Raw genomic sequence first — 16,102 nt, forward strand, 5'->3', positions numbered from 1 at the left:
TACTCACTCTAATAGCTCAAACCCCTCTAATTTAACCAGTCCTCCTTATAACTTCCTTTACATAATCCAATCAAAAATTTAACCAATCAGGTCAAGTGTTCGTCATCCGCCAACCACGCCCCCTGCATGAGTACTGCGGGCCGCAGTAAACTATTCCACTTAGGGAATTCCGCAGTGGGTGCTGGATTTCATTCCAACAAAACAAGACGATACCTTTTCACCAATCTGGTGTCTTACGAGTGTAATCAGTTGATTGCAGTCAGGTAATGCTCATTTTAGCAGAAACCTCATTGGTTAAACTCTCTGTGCTCGATTGGTAGGAACAAAAACAGGATCCACAGCGGCCCTTGTGGACCAGTTTGGACATCCTTGCTCTAAAGTATTCTATTTTTTTCCCCCTTCGCTTATTTTTTAATTTTATCAAATTCAACTATTTGTATGCCATTGACGGCGATAGACATCCAATCCATTTAAACTGGGGGGTCTGGATTTGAATGCTCATCTTTCAGTGCCATTGATGCCGCTAGATGTTTGATGGAAATGGATTGGACTAGTGCCTTCAAGGGCAGCCGATGAGTTAAATGAGTGCACTGTAAGGGTAAAAAACAAACGAAAAAATCTCATAATTTGTGCATGAAAGGGTTTAGAGAACATAGAGCTCCCTCTTTATCTACAATTAAAAAATACATTATTATGTATTTCTATTTAATTTGAAGCTTTTGTATGCATGTGTATGCATGTGTCTGTCTGTGTGGGTTTCCTGACCTAATAGGCATATAAAAATGATTTATACTGACAGTTCTAGTTTCCTATTGCATCACAATGAACAATCATTTTGAAAAGGATCTTTAAGTGTGTGAATCTGCGCCAGTATTTGTGTGTCTAAATGCATGTGTGTTATGCGATAAGTAGTCGAGAATGAAAATGGATAGTGTAATTTGCTCTGCAGTTCAAGCTCTGTTGTTAACTGCTTATGATTATTACACTGCTGCTGTGTCTCATTAAATGATCTCTTAAGTGACACTTTGATTCTGCAATATTTATTTCTTTTAGATATACACATTGACGCTCATGGCTTCAAGAGACCTCACTAGTCCAGGTCTGTACAGAGAAACAATACTAAGCTTTTTTTTTTTTTTTTTTTCCCCCATGTATAATATTCATGTTTTCCTTGTCTATTTTTTCAGAGGCCCACACACATGACAGATTCTAACAGCTCCAACTTCGAAACGTACCAAAAATTCACACGACACAGGCTCTTTTAATTTTGCCTCTAACGTTTATGGTTGTGACAAAAACGAAAGTTTTTTTTGAAAAAAAAAAAAAAAAAAAAATCGCCGTTCATTTCTAAAAGCAAAAACATATAAATTTGCAAATTTCAAAATGTATCTCATCCTGCACTTTTAATCCAATTTACACATTTAAAAAAAAAAAATCTGAAAATCAAAGCACACAAAAATGGTGGTTTTAACCAAAAACGCACAGTTCCACCAAAATTTGACAAAAAATATTTATTTCCAATGGCCCCATTCATGTCCAATGGGAAAAAATGACTCCATATAAACAGGAAATGACCTGAAAAAGCCGCAAAATCTAAAGGAAGTGACCCCGACATGCCCTAAAAGTAATAGGAAATGACCCAAAATCAACTGGAAGTGACCTGTAAATTCCCTAAAATCAACAAAAAGTGACATAAAATTACCTCATTGCCGGTACGGACAAAGACGTCCGATTTGTTTAAACTGAGGGGGCTGGCTGTGAATTCTCATCTTTCAGTGCCATTGACTGTGCTAGATTCCCAATTTGTTTTCACTGTACAGTGGATAGCTACTGAAACGTACCTTTCTCTTTAATGCATTATTTTTTATGGTTGTACCGCATAGCAACCAAAAAAGTGCTCTCTACTGTCATACTCTATTGATGTCAGTGGTCAGTTGGTGTAACTGCAAGTAAATATCCTTTGAATTCAAGCTAGCCGACAACCTCCCACACGTGTCGACTAACCCTAACTTGTGTATAATATATAAAAATTTATAATTAACCATGTGTCCAATGAAATATACATCATGCACCCCCCAGTATATTTTTGAATGTTAAATAATTGTGCGAGTGCACATTTGCACGTTTGTATTACTATATGCATTTAATCTTATTTGTAGTTTGCATTACTATATGCACTTTATCTTATTTTGTAGACTTCAAAAGCAGCAAAGAATAAGGCAGTTTACAGAAAAGCCCAGGAAATTCAACCCAGCTTCAGTGATGGTGACTGTAGTGACAACAGTGATGATGAGTGGCTGCCAGACAACAACAGAGACATTCATGCTTCGGTGTATGAGTCACAACTCGAAGTTTCATTGCTTTTCTTATTCAGGCCTGTGCATTGTGCCTATAGTGTTGAAAGTGTTGAAAATCCCCCCCAAATTGTTGAAATGTATATCAAAGCATAAAAAGAATCAAGGGTTTCTATATTCACAATAGAACACAAGTTAATTCATTTTTTATTGTAAATATACATTGTTTTATGTTGCCTATGCATGTGCACGAGTCCACTGGAATGGACATGTCTGTAATTTCATGATAAAAATGATACTTTTGAAAAATAAGACACTGAACTTGAATTTTCAAGAATAAAAATACATCAGAAAAAAACTTGAAGAAGGATTTCAAAATTCATGCATCACAGGGTTAAAACGATATATCAATTATTGGGTTATAAAGTATCTTTATCACCGTATCGAATAATTCTCACAACCTTACTTAAAAGTGAACCTTGGATTTGTCCCATTTACATCAATTTCTCACCTACGGCACGTTAAGTGCATAGCCCACAGGAAAAAGATGAGAGAACAAAGCCTCAATGATGATGTCAGTGAAGAAGCCACTCGCTCTGTACACTTTTGAGTGAACTCACTTTCTCTTTTTGCTGCTTTTGTGTGTTTTTTTTTAAGTGAACACACAATCATTGATTTGCCTCTTCAAACAATTAACTCTGTTTAAAAGATCACCCATCATCCTGATGCCCGTCACATCAATTCCCTACGTGTCTTACACAGTTAGTTTAATGCATCGTTGAATACCCATATCCGAAAAAAAATATGGAGTGGGAGTAGAAAAGAGAGCTTTGCAAGAAAGGGAAGAAAAAGTGATGGGAGAGAGAGAGATTATCTTCTCATCCACAACCGTCCTCTTTATCAGAGATGCTTTGGAAGATAAAATGGTAGACATGATGGGATGCACAATTGGAGGACAAGACAATGAGGAGAAATGCACAATAGGTATGACAAACAGGAGATGGTGGTGGTCAGTGGCGTTAGCCTACACGGTGCCCTGGGCGATAAGATGCCTTGGAGCCCCCCCCCCCCCAAAAAAAAACAACAACAACAAAAAGAAAAACATTCGCCAAAAACCAACAACGGATGACCCACAAAATACAGCACATGAAGTATACTTAGCACAACCCAACAACCAAAATACATTATTTGCTAAGAATGTTACATTTATCAAACCAATTGAAATGGCAAATTTGTTCAGATGCATACAGGAAGAACTTAATGAAAATGCCTTAAGAAAATACTTAAACGTAATAATATCAAATAATGGTGGTTTGAATACACTACGTGACTAATGTGGTCAATAGATAAACAGATTTAAAGCTACCACAAGAAAACAGAATGCTTAAAAGCTATCAGAGGAAAACGCACACCAAAATTATTTTGAGGCAATGGAAAGGTAAAGAAAGAACGGTTAATGAAGCAGTCATTCATCCACATATCAGAACACCTATTTGCAGACTTCAAAAACAAAACCGAGATAATACAGAAAATCAAATGCATGGCTCTTGCACTAAGACAGTGAAGGAAAGGGCCATAAAAATGGCTGGCAGCATACCTGTGATGAGTCGTGTGATGTGATCGATATTTAACACCATGCGCTTTTATGCAGGTATGTGAACTCAGATTATGTACTTTACCTTTTCAAAAGGGTGCTGTTTTATTTTTTTTTAAATCAGGCTGCATTTTGTTGCACTATGTTTGTTGCCTAGATAAGGGGCACGTTAAGCATATAGTTTTTTTTTTTTTTTTTTAACAAATCTTCAAAATATAAAAGATATCAAAATTTGGATATCTTTAATGCATTTATTTAATTTTATCAAAGCAAAGGGGAACTTTAAAGTAAGGTTGGCCAACCATGTTTTTGAATAATGTCATTGGCTAAACAATTATAAGCATATTTTCATTATTTTTTTAACGCAACCCTTCCAGATTCTTTGTTTAACCCATAGCAACGCCCTTGACAACGAAAATGCTTTTCTTCGGCAATCTTCGGAAATCTTCGGAAATTACGTCACACCTAGACATGCGAGGGAAGGCCACCATAGAACAGTATTGTTTGTTGCATTGCTTCTCGGTAAGATGCCACAGCGGTGTGTGGCGATGTTTTGTTCTCGCTCAAACGAAAAGTTGTATGAGTGGCCAAAGGATAGCAGGGCACGTAAATGGACATCTTTCGTTCGCACGAAGCGAATGAATTTCACGCCATCATCGAGTAGTGTTCTCTGCTGCAAACACTTCGAAGATGCCTGCTTCCTTAACCGGTCTGCTCATGATCAAGGATTTGCCAAAAAGTAAGTGTGATTTTTGGATAGATGACTGATGACTTTGTCAAAGCATAGCTGCCTACTGTTGTGGAATTGAACAGTATACAGGACTGTCTCAAAAAATTAGAATATTGTGTATTCTAATTTTCTGAGACAGTCCAGTATATTTGTCTTTTGTTATTTTGGCCAAATATGGCTCTTTCAACATTTTGGGTTGCCGACCCCTGGCTTAGGGGTTTGATTTTTTTTTTTTTTTTTTTAATGCCCTCCAGTTCAAAATTTTTCTTCCCCCAGAATATTGAGATTTTAAGCTTTCCAATGATGTATCACTCATGCGTATAGGACAATTTTGAAATTTGGTTCAGATCCAAACTTCAAGTCACCTGAGTGTTTTCCACCACATATATTTTTCTTACAATATATAGCTATCTGCATTTTCAGTTGAATATAAAGCAATTCTATCATAAATCAGCTACAAGATGAATATCCAGCCAAAATAAATCCCTTACTAATATTCGGGAATATAGTGTTTTTTTTTGTTTTTGTTTCTTTTTTGTATTTTTTTTTTTACATCTAGCGTCTGGTTGCGGAGTACTCAACGCCACAAACTATCAGCAGAGCACATTTAATTTGCTACATGAAACCGTATAGTTTCAAAGCCTACTGCGACCTTGCAATTCCAAGAGACAGGTCTTTTTCCCAAAAGATGGTTGCCTGGCACGGCCAGACTGTTGTCCCTGTATTTTTCAAACACTGTGAGAATACACTGTGAGACCCAGCTCCTTAACCCTTTAACACCTAAGCCTATTTTGGCCGAATTTATATGCATTTGATGTTGCCTTTATATTTCAAAGAAAAATTTGTTTACAATGGCCAAGCTGGGTCCTTTTTTTCAGGTCACCTTGAACTTCATGTCCAAACTGTTGTTTTCTTCACTGACATTTTAATCCACATTTTGGACCCAAAAAGACAAAAAAAATCCCAAAATCTTTTTTCAAAATTTGTAATGTTGACGTCCTACTGACAACCAAACATGCTCGACCAACCGTTTTGAAGCTTGATCATATTTATTCAACTTGTTAGGTTAAACATTCAATAGAAAAAATAAGATTGAATAGTTCTATATTTGACAATTCAACACAAACAGCAGGTATGGTCATAGGCGTTTTTGGCCTTTACACATACTAAATGTCAAAACAGGTTATATACAGTGCAAAATAGTGAGAAAAAAAATTATATATATCATCTAACACAAAAAGGGTTTGGAGGATATCTCTTTGTGAAGTTAGGTGTTGTACCCATCACCTTATCAAAAGTATATACCTACATGCAATCAAGCTTCTCGAACACACATATACATAAAAATTGAAAAGATTATAGTAAAGAAAAAATATATATAACATTGAAAAAAAGTATTTTAAGAAATATTGACTAGTATTTCAGTTCTATTCAAAATTTACAGGCATGCGACCCAATAAATGTTTTTTTTTTTTTTTCTGCGCACTGACTAAAGCTTGAACAGGTCACGGAGCTGCGTCACACACAACGTCACACAGCCTACTCTTTCGCCGTTTGCGCGCTGCCGTCACTTCTATTTGCCGAGACGCCGACTCATGCAAAGAAAAAGACGACAAATACGGCTCATCTTCCTCCTTGAGTTAATGAAATAATGCATTAGCTTGCGCTAAATGTAGTCTTATATTCATTCTGCACGTTTCAAAGTCGCTCGCTCAAACCAACCGGCCGTTGCTTGCGTCGCATGCCTCCCTTTCATTAGTTGGGGCCTCGTTCGTAAATTTATTAAAAATGATCACATTCGGTTCATCCTTCTTGACATCACAACGGCTCTTGGGATATGTAGTCTTTTGTGCTGCTTTCGGTTTTGAAAAAGGACAAGAAATGATGGAAATATGGAGATAGATACATGTGGTCCATGCAGCGTTTGAATGCATATTTATGAGTGCAATAAAACTATAAACTCAAATGACATTATCTCCCGTTTTTCTTGGTCGATTGACTTCAAATAAAAACTGGTGTGGACATCAACTTCCGCACTTTCAAATGAGACAAACCAGCGGCACGTGGGTGACGTAATTACAGCGTGAAGAAGCTTCAAAGACGATATGCGTAAAAGCGTTGCTGCCGACACGTTCTGTGTTAAAGGGTTAATGACCTCTCGATGCGAACAAAACCATCCGTCCAATCAGATTCAATTATTTGTGTGACGTGTTCTTAACGAGCAACGTCACTCTTGTGCGTCGGAAGTCGTCTCCACAACAACACAGATGGCGAACGGGAGAGCCAAGAATATGTTCCAATCCACGGTAAAATCAGTTTTAAATGACCAAAAACACATCGACACAAGTCATTGACAGCAGTCTGTCTCGCGCGAGCCATGTTGAATAAACTTCTCTGCTCGCGCTAGTTTCTTGTCGCTTTACCAAAGTCACATCCGCCCGTCGCTGATTGGTCCACTCCGCTGTCTTTTTGCTGTGGCTTGCTCCGCCCTGGGAATTTGATCCGCCGGACAGTCGCCAGACTCAATTGCTGGAACATTGGTGAGTCTGGAGTTCCAGGTTAAAAAGATGGCACTGTCGCCTCCACAATCAGGTCGCACTTTCCATGCTAATTTTTTTTTTTCATGCTAATTAATTTTCCACACTAAATAAAATCCTACAGAAATCAATCCCATCTATGGACACTCCCAGACACATAAAGTAAAATTGTGTAAGTTTCTTCAAAATTCCATAGGGAACAAATACACACATCAACACACACGGACAAAGTTCAGTTTATATCTAAGTATAGATTAGTACCGATATAACACTAGTTCACAATATGTGTGACTGTGGTTTCCAAAAGAATCGTTTGTCCAAAAGTGTATTTCGTATTAAGTTTATTTAAGTTGTTCTGTCAAGGGGTTTTCATAAAGCGCAATTGTCTGCCTCCAAAATGTGCTTTTTGGATTACATGCATGAAATCATGCATTTTTGGGGAACAGTACTTTATCAGATGTTGAAAATGCCGCTTGGTTGGCTTCACATTATCCCGAAAATTGCTTCTTTAGTTTGTCAAATTGTAATACAAAGAACAGGAAGTAAAAGCAGAGGACAGAGAAGAAGAGTACATCACACAGATGTTGGAAATAAAGTTGTGGATGCAGCAAGGTGGAAAGTTATACCATCTTTTTTGGCAGATGCTGTCTTTAAAAGACATGGTCGGACACATTCAGCCGTGCAAAGTGAAAATGAATGTTTACATCACTTATTAATAATAAAATATGACATTTTTCTACTTGTTAAACACCATTGCTGTTTGACTTTTTTTCAGATAGTGCCGTTGTTTGAAAGCATATTAGCTTTTGTTATTACGGTTGGGTTTTCATATTATGCTTTTAGCAAGACATTCAACAAGGTGTCCTTCTTGTTGAATTGGTACGTTTTTGTGAATGTTGGTTTGTATCACGCAGCCGACCCAAAAATTCAACTGAAATTACAGTACATACTGCTGTACATACATGCTGCTGTGTACAAATACAGTAAATATAAAGCATGTCTATTATAATTTTATTATGTAATAATTTTTTATCAGTTAATTAATCAGTTTATTAGCACTGTTGTTATCCTAGTTATTTCCCAACCAGTCGGTAACCTGACATTACATTTTGTAGATGCAAATGACACTATTTGTGGTTGTAAAATGTTGAAAATAGTATTTACCGTAATTTTCGGACCAAAAGCCGCTCCTTTTTTCCATTTTGAATCCTGTGGCTTATAGACCCCAATCACATGATGTCACAACTCCGCCCCCCTGACTGGAGCCGCCATATTGTCCGTCAGCTCGTCGTGTTTACACATTACCGCTACGTGCATGCTTCCTATTGTGGCGTATTTTTCTTCTCGTTAACATTAATAATCAAATGGTGAAGGCGTGTGTGGCGGTTGGACTTGAAGTTCTACCGTATTCCGAGAGACCCGAATAGGAGAGCGAGATGGACTGCTGCAATTCGACGAGAAAACTGGGCACCAAACGATCACCACAGACTATGTAGTAGTCATTTTATACCTGGTAAGATGCATTTAATATATATTTAGAGGGTTTTGGGCTGACAACCACAATTAAGATCATTGCGAGGCTAATCGCCGACAACATACAGTTTCAAATTCAAGATGCTTATTTCTTCCGCCATCATTATTTTTTGAGCAATATTTAGCTTGTACCAAGTGAAAGAAGCTGGCCTCGTCTACGGATCATCAGTTAAACAGGGGTGTCCAAACTTTTTGCAAACGGGGCCAGATTTAGTGTGGTAAAAATGTGGGGGGCTACCTTGGCTGATTTACGTAGAACAATATATTTAAACAAATTTTAGCAAGCCCTTCTATGTGTCACAATTGCTTTAATAATAATAAATTGCACGAAAAATTGAGACCATTGAGAATACGGACACACAATGACGGACAATATGGCGGCTCAATACAGCGACACGTCCAGGGCCGGAGTGGGACTCATTTTCGGTCCTGGAATTTCATGCCTCAGACCGGCCCACTCATTTAAAATAATGTTATTATACATACACGTGTTAAGTTCAGTGTTCTCTAAAGCCGTGTACTGTAATTCTGTGTATATAAAATGTGTATAATATGTAATATAAATGTGTATGCATATGTAAAATATGCAGGTCAATTGCATCTAACATTTATCTATCACTTTCAAATGTATAGTTTGATTGCAATCTAATTTTTGATAAATAAATGAGCCACTATTATCATTTGGGCATAAAATGTGACCATATTAGAATTGAAGCTTGCTTGTTCACACTGTTACAATGCCTCACCTGTTTTTTCAACACTGACACCATCAATGGCAGCAATCCCATCCTCACCACTTCCCCCTGTGTCTGCCACTGACATTAAATCACATATTAAAGAAAGAGTCAATTTTGAACATGACAACAATGCATTCTGATCAATTCAAGTCAGATTTATGGAACTTTAAAAATGCCTCGTAATTGATTATATTAATTCTAATTTTCACTCACTGAACAACATGGCAATCCTACCTTCCAGCTCTGCACCTATTGTGTGTTCATTATGGCTAATGCTTTCTGCCACATATCCCTTGTGAGGTGCTACAAGAAGCCAAAGTTTCCACAATTACATATTGTCGTATCACACGGTGCAAGTTGCATTTTATTCGCCATCTGGCCTTACCACTTTCGTGGTAATCCTCTGTAGTTTGAGGCAGCGAGGTCGCTGCATGAAAAAAATTAGCTATTTTTGCGCATTTTGCAGATTCTTTCACGAGTGCTTTTCTCTTTTTAATTATTTTTTTCAGCGCCACCCTTGCTCTTTTTATCAATCCGAGCACCGATATAGCAGCTAATTTGGCTCAATACAGACTACAATTAGGGGGCGGAGTTGCATGCTGTATTTTTCGTCTGCACATGTGAGGATGCGTCTGGGAAAAAAAAAAAAATATATATATATATATATATATATATATATATTTTTTTTTTTTTTTTTTTTTTAAGACGGCCCACAGGGACAGCGGTAACAGAATGTAAGTTATACTCACTGACACTGTCATAAATAAATACCAAACAAAAAAACTATAACAGTGTAATTTTTTTTTTTTATATATAAAACCCGGACTGGCCCATCTGGCCGGCCGGCACATCGGGAATCGTCCAGAAGCTCCCGATTAGTCACTCCGGGCCTGGACACGTCATTGTGTGACGTTGGTGATTGGGGTCTATAGTCCTGTGTGCCTTATTTGTTGATTTATTTGGGTTGATAGGTAACACTTTATTTGTCAGCGGTGTCATAAGACTGTCATAAGACCTTGTCATGTCAAGTGTCATCAGGCAAATTTTGTCACTAACTCCATTTATGTCCAGCTAGGATCTTTTACATCCTTTCAAAAGTTAGATATTTTGCCAGACGACACTAAGGCCAGGTTCATACCGCAGGTCTTAATACACAATTCCGATTTTCTGTCATATGTTTTTTTGGCATGCCCGTTCAGACTGCCTTTATCCATTGAGCCCATTCAAGTATTACGCATGCGCGCTAACTCGCATCCAACACGTGCTGAGCACTGACCCCTCATGCGCAGAAGCATTAAAACAAATGACTACACATGCTGGCTTTACGTCATTCTAGGGTGATCATACTTTGATTTCCAATAAGAGGAAACAAATAACAGATACTGTATAAATAATCCCCTTTTAATATTGTATTCGAAGTTTCTAAGAGTTGATAGAATGCATGCACGCACAGTGCGTGCATGACACGCACACATAAGGTCAGTTTGGCCCACCCGACTCTAGGCCATGTAAGCAATATTGAAATATTGGTCATTTGGCGCACAGAAAGAAAACCGAGCATTCCCTTATCTATTTTTCCATTCTATTTTATTTATGACTGGTCAAGCCCGCCTTCTGCCTAAAAACGGAGTTCAAGCTAACAGTAATGCACAGCTCCATCACCGCCGTCCTCTCTAAATCCCCCGTTCTTTGCTGATGTAATTGCCGCATGAATTCCGATTTGGGAGACGAGAGTTCAGACTGCAGCCACATTCTGTAAAAAAAGGGGGCCCAAAATCAGATTTTAACCACATACGAAAGTGACCAAGATCGGATTTGAAATGGTCCACTTCTATTCATCTTATCCCTTTCAGACCGTCAAGTTAATGCCTTATTCGAGTCGGAAATACACGAAAAAATCGGATTCAGACATTAAGACCTGCGGTATGAACCTAGCCTAAATCTGCCATATGCATTCATTAATCCTTATGACAGTGTCATGTCATAATTATGAGTCTTATGACGCCACCGTCAAATAAAGTTTTACATATTAATATCTTTTGGTATAAATATCACATAATACAGAGAGGACAGCTGCTGCTTATAGTCTGGTGCGGCTTCAACAAATGCCATTTTCAAGTCAAATTTGGTGGGTGGCGGCTTATAGTCAGGTGCACCATATAGTCTGAAAATGACGGTACATCTACATGGATACATTAAATAATTCACAAAGGTACAGGACTAAAAGCCACAATCTTCTTGAAGAAAAATCCATTTGGTTACATTCAACACTAAATAACAAAATATGTATTGACTGGATAGCAATATTAGACAACTTTATGTGTACAGTAGCTACTGTATGCATGTGTATTATGCTTGTTTACCTTTCTCCGATATCTTTAGGCAAAGCCAACTCAACACTTTCGCTTGCACTTGCATACCAGTGTGTACAGGCTCATGTGGTCATCAATACTGAATGAATATGACAAGGCTGTAATTTTAGTTATGCTGACTCGATGGTGATCTCTACATCTCCCTCCTACCCGTCTGGCCTATGATCACAGGGTGGAGTACATCACCTCCTGCCCTCACTAAAGTCTGTTAGGGTATTTAGAATGCAGCTTCTTCTTGGCACAGGTCATAAGGTCTTCACATCATGCTTGAGATGTGAATACTTAATGTAGTCCCAACTCTCTTCACAACACATCATTGTGATTAAAACATCAGCCTGCTGCCTGCACATCACACAAAAATATCCTTTTGTTTTTTATTTTTTGCCATTTTGTGGTAAGCTGCCATTTCTGTTCAACGTGTTTTCTCCTGTTTTGTTTATTGTAGGAAACCAGAGTAGTGGCTGTCTTTTTGATCTGTCTTTTTTTACGATCAGGGTTTAGTTAGGGGGTGGGGTTGATGTGTAGATTCATTTTGTTTGTTGTTTTGGCCTGGGCTTACCCTGAAGCTTTGTCACAAGACTGTTATAAGACTGTCATAATTATGACATGACCCTGTCATGACATTTAATGAATGCGTATGACAGATGTCATTAAGTGTCCTAACCCTAATACCAGTGTTGTTTTCGTCAAAGATGACGATAACAAAAATATTTTGTCAACGAACAATTTTTTTGATGACACTGACATGATAAAAAAATGTCTTGGGAGACTAAAACATAACGAGATGGATGCCAGTTTTCATCTGACAAGAATGAGATGAAAATTCGCATAGTTTCAGTTAGTTAGTTAGTTTCAGTTAGTTAAGTTTACAATGTGTGACATTTTCAAATCGTATGTGTAGTTAAAACGCATTGTATCAGTGTTTGGTCGTGTGACTCATGTGAGGTGCTGGTGCTGCTTACCAGCCAGTGACTAAGCGTCTGTCCACTCTAGGCTCCTTTTGTGAAACACGTGTGTCAGGTGCTGCTTATTTTCTTATCTTGGCCAGATATGCCCTGTTGCTTTAGCCTTTAAAGGTCTGTGCTGAGTGATCATCACACACTAAATGTTACTTGTAGAGTTAGCATAGTTTTCACATTAGCATAGCGTTCGCATTAGCATTTAGCATGGGGAGTGCAGTCTTAAACCCTTGGAAAACGTTGTACATACAGTCCGTGAGGCCCAGTTGAATTTAAGTAACAGAAAATAATGTATTGCTTTATTGCTGAGTGTGTATTATTAACACGAAGATTTTGAAGTCCTTGTAGACTCTACATTCACAGTGTGTGCTCGTCTGTCAAAAACCATTCGAAATTCTTGGAAACCTTTATTTATTTATTCATAGACTAAAACTTTTGAAGTTACCGGCCAAAACATTTTGAGTAATCTTCTACTAAAACTTGACAAAATTTGTCTGAGTTTTTGTTGACTAAAATTAGACAAAGACAAACACATTTCTATATGACTAAAATATGACTAACACTTATAAGTATTTTCGTCCAAAAGAATAAGACAAAAATTAAAAGGGCTGCCAAAAACAACACTGTCTAACCCAGTTCTTAAAATATAATACCAAAGACATTTTTTTTTAAAAATGTCAATATTGCATCAAAAGTGGCATACATTTACTGAATGACACTCAGTGACATCGGTCATAAACCCCCATTCATTTTCATGATTTTATCATTATGAGTTTCTTACGACACAGAGTTCAAATAAAGTGTCATGTAAAGTTTATTTCCAGTTAAACATTGTAAATAGAATATTTGGTGACTAGAAATAAACCATTTGTTTTACACATTCTTACCCAGGGGTGAAAGTGAGTAGAATAACTTGCAGGAACTCCCTGACATAAAGGTCGCCACGAGTGAGAATTATTTATTTATTCATTTATTTATTTTTTAGTGTTGGTGTCGAACCTCCAAAAATCACTGAAATGCTAAGAAAACTGCTTTTGGCAGTTATACCTATAACACACACTAAAAACACAACGGGTTTTGCATTAGGCTACTGCATTACACTAACTGTAACAAAGCATACATGAGAAACTGATTTTCATTCAATTTTTTTTTTCACTGATGTGAAAAATAACAGTTAAAAAAAAATACCATAAAGTAACCCCAACCTCCATCTCCTAATTTTATTTCAATATTAACTACATAAGAACATAGCATGTACTGTACATTAAAATTGAAGATAATCTAAACATTGACCTATGTACTGTATTACTGAAAAAGAAAAGTAACATACATTAACAAAATAAGTACAAATGACTTACATTATGCACAGAGAAATTGAAAATATTTTGAAGATAACGCAAACATGGACTTTTTTATATTATAAGGAAATAAATAAGTAGCCTAACATAGGTAAATTAATAAAAATAAGTAAGAAAATAATAAGTGCACGTTAGCTATATTGCCAAATGTATCACATTTGAGACAAGCATTTCTGGGCCTGTTTGCAGTAAATTAAATAGTTTAAAACCTTATTGTGTTCAATCTCACTTTATTTCAACCAATCAGAGCTAACTAGCCATGCTAATCACATGTCAGTATGTCAACTAATTGAAGGACAACTGGAGTCCAGGCAGGGAGGTTTGCATACGCATATCGATGCAAGTCGAGTTTCTCGTTGGATTCATCAGATACACTCCCTGGGAGAACTCCGTGGCTTCCGTGGAATAAATAAATACTGTAATTTCCCGAATACAAGGCGCACCCGTGTATAACGCGCACCCCAAATTTACTTGTAAAATCTAGGGGAAATTATTGTACCCGTGTATAACGCGCACCCTAGCACCAATAAATAGAAGAATACAAGAAAAGAGAGCTCATGTACAGATACAGAAATGTCATTTTACTACGGTGGCCGAGAGGTGTCAGGCGAAATCCAAAGTCCAAACACTTTGCAAATAGAAAAAAAGCACGAACCCAAATTACAAACGCTTTGCAAAAGAAAAAAGCACGAATGCAAAATGCTAGAACACGATCCCCAATTCCTAAAGCGCGATTGCAAATTGGCAAAAGCACGAACCCCAATTCCTAAAGTGCGATTGCAAATTTGCAAAAGCACGAACCCCAATTGCCACAACACGACAGCAAATAGCTCGTAGCACAATAGCAAACGGCTATCAGCACAGCAGCAAAATCACGCAACACAACGGCAAGAGGATGACCCGGAAGTTTAAAAAAAATAAATAAATAAAAAAGGATGACACTTTATACACTTTAAATGTGCTTTGCGACCATCTATACAGACCTCCATGAAGTTGCCCCCCCCCCCCATCAGACGCAAATTTATATAAAAATGATGTCAATCGTTTGTGATGCAACGGTTTTGTTGATTAGGCTCGAGCGTTTACGTCACAGCAGCACGGGATCATGCGAGATTTGCGACAACGCAACCATTGCGGAAGCATCACGGGACATTTAAACTTAGCGGCAACCAAAGATGGAAAAAAGTAAGGAATACTTGCCAGTTCGATACAGAGACAAACTTGTTACCACGGCGAAGGACAGATATGTGAGCAATTTTAAGGATGTGAACAATGTTGACCCTCACGAGCAAGCCGAACACAAATGGAATAAAGATGTCGACAAGCTTCCACCACTACGCGAAATGGACATCATGCTGTATTTAGTGTTTGGTATATGTTACTACACTCATCAGCAATTCCGAAACTACAAATCGCTACAAAGCTACGAACAGTTTTGCTGGGGATGGGTGCAGGATCTTCACTTTATGACCATAGCAAACGGCAACACATCTTTCTAGCAAAGGTAGGCAATGTGTGTTTACATTAGTCTGTGACCACGGATGTACAAATCTTTTGCTGCATAAAATGTAGCCTGTGTACAAATTCTTTGCCACTCTCTCACGTCAAAATATTACAGCTTTTTCATTTAGCAACGACATGAATTATGTCTTATGAAGACAATGCACATGTATGCATGCTAGTTGTTTAGCTTTAGCAATAGCTAACAACAGGCCGACTTAGGGCGTAAAGTTACTGAAATTTGCGTAAACAAACGAAATTAACTTACCGGAGTGGAAGTGCATAGAGCAAACTCAGTGTGTAACTGGAGAATCAAACGTTATGCCCTTCCTTCTGATCGAGGCCACCCATGCCATTCTTCGACGTTTGGTAAGTTCAGATATGAGCTTTCCCTCGCCTTTTCTCCATGTAGGGATCCGGAAGAAACTCAGTGGTGTTCCGTCGAGCTGTACATTCTCCTTTCTATTCGATCGGTTGTTGCAATTCTT

At 37.7% G+C, this 16,102-nt stretch overlaps 1 protein-coding gene across 2 annotated transcripts in view; it reads left to right on the forward strand.

Annotated features, from left to right (window-relative positions):
- The first annotated feature begins 15,197 nt into the window (after positions 1 to 15,197).
- Positions 15,198 to 16,102, forward strand: part of LOC130904907 (uncharacterized) — a 40,030-nt gene continuing 39,125 nt past the window's right edge. For both annotated transcript variants that reach the window (XM_057818009.1, XM_057818011.1), the window contains exon 1: positions 15,198 to 15,618. The gene's annotated coding sequence lies outside the window, so the exon portion shown is untranslated. The remainder of the gene's footprint in view (positions 15,619 to 16,102) is intronic.

This window comes from Corythoichthys intestinalis, chromosome 16, assembly GCF_030265065.1.
Source record: "Corythoichthys intestinalis isolate RoL2023-P3 chromosome 16, ASM3026506v1, whole genome shotgun sequence".
In the NCBI taxonomy this organism is placed as follows: Eukaryota; Metazoa; Chordata; class Actinopteri; order Syngnathiformes; family Syngnathidae; genus Corythoichthys; species Corythoichthys intestinalis.